The following is a 12,928-nucleotide window of genomic DNA, read 5'->3' as shown; positions in this document are numbered from 1 at the left end:
TGGCTTACTTGAGTCTCCTATCTTTCTCTTTCAGTCAAGGTAAATATGTGTTGCTTTATTCTATATTTCAAAAAATCCCACATTTTCATTCACTTTGTTATGTTGCTGGTATATGGTAGAGAACGTTCTGTAGGAGCCTCACCCAACCACTTCCCCACAGTAGCCTTTCTCCTCACACTGATCCCAAACTGATGTCACTTGGAAGCTACCCTCTCTATACCACAAAAGCAATTATTTGGGGGAGAATGGGCCTCTTTCACAGTCATACCAATTGCATCTAGGAACACATATAAGAAATCTTTTGTTGAGTGGAATAAACCAGACACAAAAAGGTAAATACCGAATTTTCTCCCTTTCATGTAGGAGGTAAATTTTTAAAAAAGTAAACGTCAACCCTAATACATAATGTTGATTACTAGACGCTGAGGGGGATGGGAGGTATAAAAGAAGTTTGGATTTAAAATATAGGGTAAGCTGGGTATGGTTCATTATTTGTGACAGATATGCTAAAATGAAATGTTAATGGGGAAATGAGGTGAAGGGTACATGGGCACTTACAGTATTACTACCTGTCTATTTATGTTTTATAAATTTAAAGTGAATAACAATAATAATATCAAGAAGAAATCCACCAAGAAGCGCTATACAAAAACGAGCATTCAGCCCATCATGCTCTTTTTTGTTTTTAAGATTTTTATTTTATTTATTTGAAAGACAGAGTTATGGCACCGGCACCGTGGCTTACTTGGCTAATCCTCCACCTGCGGTGCTGGCACCCCGGGTTCTAGTCCCGGTTGGGGCACCGGATTCTGTCCCAGTTGCTCCTCTTCCAGTCCAGCTCTCTGCTGTGACCTGGGAAGGCAGTGGAGGATGGCCCAAGTGCTTGGGCCCTGCACCCGCATGGGAGACCAGGAGGAAGCACCTATCTCCTTGAGATACATTAACAGTTAATTTATTTGGTGACTTTCCAGTTTTTTGATGTAGGCACTAATTGTTATAAACTTACCTCTTAACACTGCTTTTGCTATATCCCATAGTTTTGATATGAGGTACTGTCATCTTCATTCATTTTCAGAATTTTTTTTATTTGACAGAGTTAGACAGTGAGAGAGAGACAGAGAGAAAGGTCTTCCTTCCATTGGTTCACTCCCCAAATGGCTGCTACAGCTGGTGCTGCGCCAATCTGAAGATAGGAGCCAGGTGCCAAGTGCTTCCTCCTGGTCTCCATGCGGGTGCAAGGGCCCAAGCACTTGACCCATCCTCCACTGCCCTCCCAGGCCACTGCGGAGAGCTGGACTGGAAGAGAAGCAACCGGGACTGGAACCTGGAGCCCATATGGGATGCTGGTGCCGCAGGTGGAGGATTAACCTAGTGAGCCACGGTGCTGGACCCTCCAGAAATTTTTTTTATTTCTCTTTAACCCACTGTTCATTTAAGAACAATTTATTCAGTCTCCATGTGTTTGCATATGTTCTTGAGATTCTTGAGTTGTTGATTTTGAGCTTCAATCCATTGTGATCAAAGAAGGTACATGGTATGATTTTGATTTTTTGAATTTGCTGAGACTTGCTTTATGGCCTATTATATGGTTTATCCTGGAGAAGGTTCCATGCATTGCTGAGAAGAATGTGTATTCTGCAGCTTTGGGGTGAAAAGTTCTGAAGATTATCAGTTAGGTCTATTTGGTTCATATCGTCAATTAGCTCTGTTTTCTGTCTGCTTGCTCTGTCCGTTGATGGAAATGGAGTGTTGAAGTCCCCTGTTACTATTATATTGAAGTCTATGTTTCCCTTTAGATCCATTAACAGATCTTTTAAATAGCCCGGTGTCTTCTAATTGGGTGTGTATACATTTATTATAATCACATTTTCCTGTTTTATTGATCCCTTAATCATTACATAATGTCTTTGTCTCTTTTAATGGTTTTTATATTAAAAATCTATTTGTCTGATATTAGGATGGCTACACCTGCTCATTTTCCCCCATTTGTATGGAATATATTTTTTAAAGAAAATTTATTTATTTATTTGAAAGTCAGAGAGAGAAGGAGAGGCAGAGAGAGGGGGAGAGAGGTCTTCCATCCACTGGTTCACTCCCCAATTGGCCTCAATGGCTGGAGCTGTGCTGATCGGAAGCCAGGAGTTTCCTCCTAGTCTCCCACACAGGTGCAGGAGCCCAACGGCTTGAGCCATCTTCTACTGCTTTCACAGGCCACAGCAGAGAGCTGGCTTGTAAGTAGAGCAGCCGGGTCTGGAACTGGCACCCATATGGGATGCTGACACTGCAGGCGGTGGCTTTACCTGCTACGCCACAGCGCCGGCCCCAGGAATATATCCATCCTTTCACAGTCTACATGTATCTTTGTTTCAGGTGGTTTTCTTGTAGGCAGAAAAGAGATGGGTCTTGTTTTTTAATCCATTCGGTCAGTCTGTTTCTTTAAACTGGAAAGTTGGGGCTATTTACATTCAAAGTAATTATTGATAAGTAATTACTGCCATTTTTCCATCAGTATTTCTATTATTTACCTTGGATTTCTTTTGTACATTTACTGGATGATTTTCTGTATTCACATTCTTTCATGATGATGGGTTTATTTCTCTTTCTGTGTGTAGCACATCCTTTACCATCTTTTGTAAACCTAGATGTGTGGTGACAAATTCTTTCAATTTCTGTTGGTAGTGGAATGTCTTTATTTCACCTTCATTTGTAAATGAAAGCTGTGTGGTACAGTATCCTGGGCTGACAATTTTTTTTTCTTAAGATTTGGACTATATCTTGCCATTCTTTTCTAGCCTGTAGGGTTTCTGATGAGTCTAATTGGAGATCCTCTGAAGGTAATCTGACCTTTGTCTTGTGTACATTTTAGGATCTTTTCTTTATGCTTTACTGTGGAAAGTTTGCCCAGAACCCAGCTACTTCCTGCCTCCTGTTACGCGGTCACAGTGTTTTCTCAGTCTGAGCTCCCAGGGCTTTCAGGGTTCAATAGTGCAAGTAAGGCTACTCTGTCCCGCTAACCTGTCCAGACTCCAAGGGGGACCAAGGTGCTCTCAGGGCCACTGTCTATGTGTGTTCCAGCCCACGGAATTAAGTCCTGTGTTCCCAACCAGATTCGATGCCAGTGGGGTATGCAAGTTTTTCTCTCTGGTAAGATCTCTGGGTCACTGGCACACTCAGTACCTGCCAGCCATAGTCCTGCTCACTTCACAATTGTGTAGGCTGCTTAGGAGAGTTCACAGGCAGCACTTCTCTTCAGTGGGATGGCTCCCCCTCCCTGTCCATTGCTGGGTGGGTGCAGTGGAGCTGGTGTTGTTGCCATGATGATAAGTGAAGACAGACCCCACCACCAGTTGATTCCAACTGCTGTGGTTGAACCACCAAGAGTCACCACTCTCTGCTGAGTGTGCACGACAAAGCTAGAGCCACTGCTCTTTTGTTTATGTCTGAGATGGTGCCAACCTTCTACCAGCTAATAAGCTGCCAGGCACTAGCGTGGTGGAGGAAGAAGTGGAAAGAGAGGCCAGCCACTCCCCTCCACCCCCCATCTCTTGAGTGAGCAGTCGCCCAGCTCCCCTGAGGGGGCTGGGCAGGACTCAAACACTGTCGTGTACCAGACTCTCCCTCCAGCTGTATCAACAGTGGCACGGCATAGGCTGGTGTCGTCTGACCTCACCTTTCTATCTGGGGCGGGCTGCTGGTTCTTATGTTGTGCTCTGTGCTTATTGCTGTGCCTTCCCCTTGTATCCAGGCCATGTCTGCTGCTTACCCAAGATCTCCCACTGCAGTTTTCCCTACAAAACTTCCCTGAGAGTTTGACTTCTCCACTTTTAGATTTATTGATTTGTTTGAAAGGCAGAGTTACAGAGTGGCAGAGGCAGAGAGAGAGAGAAAGCGGTCTTCCACCTGCATGTTCACTTACCATATCAAAGTCTGTTCTTTTTTCCACTGATTATGACAACTGCTTCTAGAACTTGACAATGTAATTTCTGTTTTTTCAGAACAGTGAAGAAAGAGGCAAAGAACTGAATAAAATGTGCTATTCTGACTAGGCATGATGCTTTTGAAATTCTCATGGACCTTCTGTAAGTACTTGTTTTATGCTTGGATGGTATAAATAGTGACACCAACATTATATGGAATAACTGCATAGCGGTCCGAGCAGTTGTACTCTGTAGTACAGTCACTCATGGGGAAGAGGGCATCATGTTGTCTTCCTTACTCTTGTTTACTGAATTTCTTCATTTATTTTTAGGCATTTGTGGGTATATTTTTTCCTCTGAACTTTTTTTAAACTTTTATTTAATAAATATAAATTTCCAAAGTACAGCTTATGGATTACAATGGCTTCCCCCCCCCATAACCTCCCTCCCACCCACAACCCTCCCATCTCCCACTCCCTCTCCCATTCCATTCACATTAAGATTCGTTTTCAATTATCTTTATATACAGATCAATTTAGTATATATTAAGATTTCAACAGTTTGCACCCACACAGAAACATAAATGTAAAATACTTTTTGAGTACTAGTTATAGCATTAATTCACACTGAACAACACATTAAGGACAGAGATCCTACATGGGGAGTAAGTTCACAGTGACTCCTGTTGTTGACTTAACAAATTGACACTCTTGTTTATGGCGTCAGTAATCTCCCTAGGCTCTTGTCATGAGTTGCCAAGGCTATGGAAGCCTTTTGAGTTCGCCACCTCTGATTTTATTTAGACAAGGTCATAGTCAAAGTGGAAGTTCTCTCCTCCCTTCAGAGAAAGGTACCTCCTTCTTTGATGGCCCCGTTCTTTCCACTGGGATCTCACTCACAGATTCATTTAGGTGTTTTTTTTTTTTTTTTTTTTTTTTTTGTCAGAATGTCTTGGCTTTCCACGCCTAAAATACTCTCATGGGCTCTTCAGCCAGATCCGAATGCCTTAAGGGCTGATTCTGAGGCCAGAGTGCTGTTTAGGACATCTGCCATTCTATGAGTCTGCTGTGTATCCCGCTTCCCATGTTGGATTGTTCTCTTTTTTATTCTATCAGTTAGTATTAGCAGACACTAGTCTTGTTTATATGATCCCTTTGACTCTTAGACCTATCATTATGATCAATTGTGAACTGAAACTGATCACTTTGACTAGTGAGATGGCATTGGTACATGCCACCTTGATGGGATTAAATTGGAATCCCCTGGCACGTTTCTAACTATACCATTTGGGGCAAGTCAGATTGAGCATGTCCCAAATTGTACATCACCTCTCTCTCTTATTCCCACTCTTATATTTAACAGGGATCACTTTTCAGTTCAATTTAAACGTCTAAGAATAATTGTGTATTAATTACAGAGTTCAACCGATAGTATTAAGAACAAAAAAATAATAAAAGGAATAAACTATTAAGTTGTACATCAACAGTCAGGACAAGGGCTGATCAAGTCACTGTTTCTCATAGTGTCCATTTCACTTCAACAGGTTTCCTTTTTGGTGCTTGGATAGTTGTCACCGATAAGGGAGAATATATGATATTTGTCCCTTTGGAACTGGCTTATGCAAACTGGTAAAGCCACTATGGAAGTCAGTCTGGAGACTCCTCAGAAACCTGAATATAACCCTACCATACAACCCAGCCATCCCACTCCTTGGAATTTACCCAAAGGAAATTAAATAAAATAAAGCAAATAAAAAAAGCTGTCTGCACCTTAATGTTTATTGCAGCTCAATTCACAATAGCTAAGACCTGGAATCAACCTAAATGCCCATCAACAGTAGACTGGGTAAAGAAATTATGGGACATGTACTCTATAGAATACTATACAGCAGTAAAAAACAATGAACTATGGTCATTTGCAACAACAAAATGGAGGAATCTGGAAAACATCATGCTGAGTGAAATAAGCCAGTCCCAAAGGGACAAATATCCTCTGAATCTTTAGACTATGCTTCTGTGGCTTAGTGGAGTACCTGCTGTTTCACTGAATACCCAGATGCTTGTGCTGCATGTGGCCAGGGAGCTCTGTTTAGTGCTTCTGGGTGAGGGGAGTATCCAAGGTGACACCCAAATTGAGCATGGTAAATCTCTTTATCAGGGGGGAGGGTTTGATCAGCTCTATTGGCATAATCTCACCCTCACCTCCTCTCCTCCAAGGTGACCAATGCCTGGGCATTAGCCCCAGTGGGTGCAGTTTTCATCCACACTGCTGCATGGACCACACAAAGCATCCATGCAATCCTCCAGGACACAAGACATTTAAAATGAATCATTCATTCACTTAGTTTATACTCTGCTCAGGCCCTGACTTTTTAATGCATATAGAGAAAACTGCAGAAGATTCTGAGAATAATATTGTGGCAGCCTGGAATTTGATATCTCTCAGTGGTTTAAAAGCCTTGAGATCTGTTTTGACCTAAGGTGAGGTGACTTTGATATAGCCTTTAAAGTAAAACTTGTTGGGAAACTAGATCTGCCTTAATATTTTCAGACATAGAAGAATGAACCAGGAGAAATGTGTTTATATTTTTGGAAAATGTATTTTTGTGATGCCAACACAAAAGAACACAACTGCAGAGACTGTGGGTGGGTTGATCACCATGAGTGGAGAACATTAAGAAAGACCTTGTACATCAGCCAGGCGTAGGCAATTGGCAGTGGCTCCTAAAATTCCATGACACCCCTCACTTTTTTTTAAGATTTGAAAGGCAGAATTACACACAGAGAGAAGGAGAGGCAAAGAGAGAGGTGGGGAGTGGAGAGGGAGGGTGGGAGAGAGACAGAGAAGTCTTTCATCCACTGGTTCACTCCCCAGATGGCCACAATGGCCAGAGCTGTGCCAAACTGAAGCCAGGAGCCAGGAGCTTCTTCTGAGTCTCCCATGTGGGTGCAGGGGCCCAAGAACTTGGGCCATTTTCCACTGCTTTCCCAGGTCAGAGAGCTAGATTGGAAGTGGAGCAGCCGGGACTCAAACTGGAGCCCATATGGGTTGCCAGCACTGCAGGCAGCGGGTTTATCTGCTAAGCCACAGCACCAGCCCCACCCTCACCTTGTGATCCTATTATTGTAAATGCCATGTGCCCTACCTCCCTTACTCTGTCAGAAGCTGAGCAGTAGGCAAGATCCCCTGCTCTGAGCTGCAGCCATCTGATGCCTGGGATTAAAGGCTTCCTGGTGTTGTGAGGTGTTCTCAACAGTAAGTTAAGATTTACAGTTTTTGTCATCTGTGAGTTCTAATCAATAAGCTTCATTTGATTTTGTTTGACTCTTTTGTTTGGATTTCTTCCCCCTAGTCCATGGATCTACATCTTCTGCCATAAACATCAATATGGCGCTGACACTCATTACTTCACCTTATCTGAGGGTGGAAGATAATGTGGGAGATTTCCAAGGAGGAACTGCACACCCAACTAGCAAAGAGACAAAAGGAGTGTCAAAATATCAAGGGGAAATTTCTTGGGTCATAGGCTTCTTGGTAAACCATCTCCAAGAACACAGTATGTTCTATAGGTTCACTGTCACTGCAGTGATGAGTGATTTGACTTCTCTGAGAAATGACTTGCTTTCTTGACTTTATTCTTCTCTTCCATCAAATATGTTTTATTGCTACCATACTCTGAGAAAGGTAGATGTTAGCATTTTTTAATTTATTTTTTGACAGGCAGAGTGGACAGTGAGAGAGAGAGAGGTCTTCCTTTTCTGTTGGTTCACCCTCCAATGGCTGCTGCGGCAGGCACGCTGTGGCCGGTGCACCACACTGATCCGAGGCCAGGAGCCAGGTGCTTATCCTGGTCTCCCATGGGGTGCAGGGCCCAAGCACTCGGGCCATCCTCCACTGCACTCCCAGGCCAGAGAGCTGGACAGAATCCGGCGCCCTGACCGGGACTAGAACCTGGTGTGCCGGCGCCGCAGGTGGAGGATTAGCCTATTGAGCTGTGGCGCTGCCCTAGATGTTATTATTTTAACATCAGTTTGCTGATCATGGAATAACAGGCATGGCAAATTCAACAACTTTTACAAGTTTTCATTGAAGTATAGGGTGGAACCTGAGTTAGAATCCCATATAGTGATCCCTGATGCAGGCAAGAAGTGTCTGTTTTTATTGGGGAGTGACCAAATCACTTTATTGGCATCCTATGTTGCCGATGTATAGCATAACATCAGTGTGTGCTCTTTTCTGGGACTAATGAAATCCCACTCAAATCAAATTTCTGTTGAGTTCCAATTGACAAGGCACTGTGCTGGTGACACTTAGGGGCAGAGGGTCAGAGTGCATAGCAGCTTCTTTACAGGCACTAAAGAGGATTTGCCATGCACTGAAACTTGGCATCTGTGACAGTCATTGTCAAGAACAGGCACTACTCTGGTGAGAGGGAAGTGCTGCTCCTGGAGCACAGGCCCTTCTTCCTGAAGAGGTAGAAAGCCCTGGAAACTGTGCTGTGGTAACACACTGCAGAGTGGAGAGCAGAGACTCCAGGCCACTCCCCTGGACTCCACTTCCCATTGTCGATCCTCTCTGTGCCTTGGGTTCCTCTTCTGTTCACAAGGTGCTGTCTTAAGTCCTACCTCTGAAACTGGCTGCTGTAAAATACAAGCTACATTTCTTGTAAAACTCCTAGGATGGAACAGATTTAATTTTGTACTTCCTCATTTTAGTATTTCTGATGAAATAGGGACATTGTTAGCATCTGGTCATATTTCCTTCAAGACCTTTGAGTGCTACGAATCACCATTTACACAATTATATGCAGATATGATTTTTAAAAAATCTTTCACAATTCCACAATCTTTTAAAGATGATTTATTTATTTATTTGAAGGGCAGAGTTACAGAGAGGCAGAAGTAGAGAGAGAGGGGTCTTCCATCCACTGGTTTACTCCCCAAATGGCTGGAATGGCCAGAGCTGGGCTGATCCAAAGCTGAGCCAATCGGAAGATAGGAACCTGGAGCTTCTTCCGGGTCTCCCAAATGGGTGCAGGGCCCAAGGACCTTGGCCATCTTCTACTGCTTTCCCAGGCCATAATAGAGAGCTGGATCAGAAGTGAACTAGCTGGGATTCAAACTGGAGCCCATATGGGATGGCAGCACTGCAGGCAGCGGCTTCATCCACTGTGACACAGTGCCAGCCCCAATTCCACAATCTTGAAAGCTTGAAATTCCCAGCACCAGGGAACCGTGAATCCCCAGTGCTAGGGACCTTGACAACCATACAGAAGTCACCCTTTCGTGCCCCAGCTTAATGTCTGACTTTCAAGGCGGCAAGGTGCAGTAGTTACCGGGGTCCATGATTCAGAATTCAGGGGATGGGAATGCTGACCCTGTCAAGTACCAGCTGAATCACCTCGTCAAGTCACTTTATGTGCATTCGAGCTTCTTTCCCATTTGTTGCATATACAGTGTTTTGTCACTTTGTTGTAAATATTTCTCAAATTGATAGGGATTATATACTACTAGTTTATTGTTCTAGGACTAATTAAAAATTTACCTGAATGAAGCTGAACTTTTGAGTATTGTTCACAACCCTTGCCTATTTTCCTGCTGGACTATGTATGGTCTTTCAAAATTTTATTTATTGACGTCTTTATTTAGTAGAACTAATGCAAATTTTTATTTTTTATTATTTTTTATTTTTATTTTTTGACAGGCAGAGTGGACAGTGAGAGAGAGAGACAGAGAGAAAGGTCTTCCTTTTGCCATTGGTTCACCCTCCAATGGCCGCCATGGCCGGCGCGCTGCGGCCGGCGCACCGCGCTGATCCGATGGCAGGAGCCAGGAGCCAGGTGCTTTTCCTGGTCTCCCATGGGGTGCAGGGCCCAAGCACCTGGGCCATCCTCCACTGCACTCCCTGGCCACAGCAGAGAGCTGGCCTGGAAGAGGGGCAACCGGGACAGAATCCGGCGCCCCGACCGGGACTAGAACCCGGTGTGCCGGCGCCGCTAGGCAGAGGATTAGCCTAGTGAGCCGCGGCGCCGGCCAGAACTAATGTAAATTTAAAATGTTAAAAAATAATAAAACAGGGTGAATTAAAGAAGCAATCCCAAATAAGTAAATAAATCAATTTTAAAAATGGTTGTTATCAGATAGGCTGTCCCTAGGAGGAAGAGAAATGAAATCCCTCCCATAGGGCCTTGTGGTGGAGTTCCCTCTCCTTAGCTTGCATAACTGTTCACTGAGGCAGGTGTGTGTGTGTCTTTTCTCAAAATGTGAAGAGTGTGAAGACCTGATTGAGTCTGTGCTGAGGGAGAAGCTGCAGTTGCAGCATGGGCAGCTGGCAGCTGACAGCTGCAGAGAAGCTCAAGGGGGCTCCCTCAGGGCAGGCAGGTGGAAGGGTGAATGTGTATCTGAACTGGGGCAGCTCAGCTGGAGGAACTGAGGGCTAACATGGGCTAGGGAAAGGGCAAGGATTTATGTAGTAGGCATAAGCCTCACACGTGTTTATGTTTATGATACAGGTATACAACAAAGAAGATACTAAACTATGGGCTGCAATGGTAACTTACAGCTTCATTTTCCATTTTGAAAACAAGGAATTGAGTTTAAATTTAGGTAACATAAAATGGAAGAAAGGAAGGGGAGCAACTCAGAGACATTTCATATCCACACAATGTTGTTGGATTCCCACCTCATTTATTCTATCTCCATCACCCCCTGACTGATTATGGACACTGTCTTAGGTTCTTATAAATGCAGTTGCATCTGGTTTGTTTCTGTGAGTACCCTTCTGTGCAGGCATTGCACATTGCACCATGTGCATTTTTACAAGGAAACCCCCTTGGTTAAAGTAACGAACTGAGGGAATATCTTCATTTTGAGCTGAGGAAGCACCCTGGCATTGTTTGTAGAGGCTGTTTTCCAGGAATCTCCTAAGTTCTCTCTGAAATAAAGAGGAAGCTCATGTTCCTTCTCTTCTTCTTCTCTGCCATGTGGGCATTTCTATGATGCTGGGCAGAGAGCCCCGCAGGCATGTTCTCACAAAATCTCTGCAGAGATACAGAGACCATATCATGGGATCCCTCCACCTTTACATTTTCTCTAGTCTTGTATTTAGGGAATACCATGTGCTAATTCAACAGCAGGCCTAAGAGCTGACCCAGTGGCAACAGAAGTTACAAGAAGGAAGAGCTCTTTGTAAACTTATCCATTAGCATCTCCAGGACATCCTAACACAGCAGGACCCTGACAGCTGCCAAGGGCAGGGCTTCCTACAACTTCTCAGCAAGCTGTTGAAGCTGACAGAACACCTTGCTGCAAGCTTAGCGCAGGTAAAGTAGCTCAGGCTCTGACGATAGTCTCAAGGTAACACCATATTCCACACTTCTGAAAAGGATATTTCCTACCAGCCTTTCTTGCCAGTGAACATTTGTGGCCATGACATGTAGGAATACAGAGTGGTAAATGCATAGATTTGAATGTTCCAGTTCTCCCTTCTCCATGATGCACTTGGCCTTGGAGCAGGAGGCAGCATCCCACCCCGTTTGAAAACACAGGAAAGAGGTTGTGACAGGAGACAGCATGTGAGAGGAAAAAGAGCCCTGGGCTGAGTGCAAGCTCAAAGCTCTGTCATCAGCACTGTTTTCACACAGTTGATTTATATTTTCTGAATTTTCATCTCTTTTTCTGTAGAATGTGTCAAACAATCTTTTGTACAGATGTTAACACTCAAATCTGGGAATAGTCACTGCTGTATTTTAAATTCCACATGGCATTGGATCAGGTACTTGAAGTAGTACTTGAAGTAGTCCCTTGAGTTTGTCTGCTTGCCTAGTGCCAGTGACATCACCTACATCTGTATGAAAAATGTTACCCTATTAAACTTTTAGTCCTATTCTGTCTCTTCTAAGTTGGCTTGTTATTATGGCTAAATAGCCATTTATAGGCAGGATGTAAACACTGCTGCCCTTTTTATGCTAACAAGATTCCTGGATGCAACGTTGAACCCTGTAGTTCCTAGTTGCTGTGAATCTGTTCTGTAGCATGCCATGGGAGTACAGATTCTACCCATCTAATCTCATGTATAAATTCCTTTCAGTCATCTACAACTTGGATGTCTGGCGAAAGAAGGTTGCATAATGCAGCAATTCCTTGACAATGTAGAGAGAGATGTTCCACAGAACCAGAAGGGGGGAAACATACTTAGAATCAGGACTCAGGATGTTTGGGTAATTTTTTCCCCAAAAAACTTTTATTTAGGGAATACAAACTTCATATATTTCATAAGTACAACTTTAGGAACATGGTGATTCTTCCCACCATACCTGCCCTCCCACTCACTCTCCCACCCCTTCTCCTCCTGCCTTTCCTTGTTTACTAAGATCTATCTTCAATTAACTTTATACACATATTATTAACTTTGTTAAGAGTTCAACAAATAATATGAAAAAAAAAACCAAGGGCTATTCAAAGTCATTACTTCTCAAAGTGTCAATTTCACTTCCACAGATTGCCTTTTAGGTTGCTCTGTTGGTTGTCATAGGTCAGGGATAACATATGGTGTTTTTCCCTTTGTACTGGCTTATTTCACTAAAGGTGATGTTTCCAGTTTCATCCATTTTGTTGCAAATGACCAGAATTCATTTTTAACCACTGTGCAGTACTCCATGGTTTCTTTATCCAGGCTTCAGTTCATAATTATCCCATAATTTCTTTATCCAGTGTTCAGTTCACCGGCATTTGGGTTGATTTAATATCATAGCTATTGTGAATTGAGCCACAATAAATATGGGGGTACAGATAACACTCATATGCTGATTTCATTTCCCTTGGGTAAATTCCAAAGAGTGGGATGGCTGGGTTATTATGGTAGGTCTATATGCAGATCTCTGAGGTATCTCCATAATGCTGAGACTTGTGTGATGACCTAACATGTTGTCAGTGCTAGAGAAAGTTCCATGCACTGGTGAGAAGAATGTGTATTCTGCAACTGTAGGATGAAAAGTTCTAGATATCTATTAA

General features: G+C 43.4%; 2 long non-coding RNA genes across 8 annotated transcripts in view; one reads left to right on the top strand and one right to left on the bottom strand.

Moving 5' to 3' along the window:
• The window catches only part of LOC103348695 (uncharacterized), a 126,632-nt gene that overhangs the window by 65,426 nt on the left and 48,278 nt on the right, over nt 1-12,928 (bottom strand). The gene's annotated exons all lie outside the window — the stretch shown is intronic.
• On the top strand, nt 3,798-12,922 carry LOC138849040 (uncharacterized). The gene is made up of 3 exons (XR_011387383.1): nt 3,798-4,079; nt 5,461-7,172; nt 7,270-12,922. It is a non-coding gene; the product is annotated as an uncharacterized lncRNA (long non-coding RNA).

The sequence above is a fragment of the Oryctolagus cuniculus genome, chromosome 3 (genome assembly GCF_964237555.1).
Source record: "Oryctolagus cuniculus chromosome 3, mOryCun1.1, whole genome shotgun sequence".
Classification (NCBI taxonomy): Eukaryota; Metazoa; Chordata; class Mammalia; order Lagomorpha; family Leporidae; genus Oryctolagus; species Oryctolagus cuniculus.
Note: the sequence above shows the minus strand (reverse complement) of the source record. Positions and strands in the feature narration are given on the sequence as shown.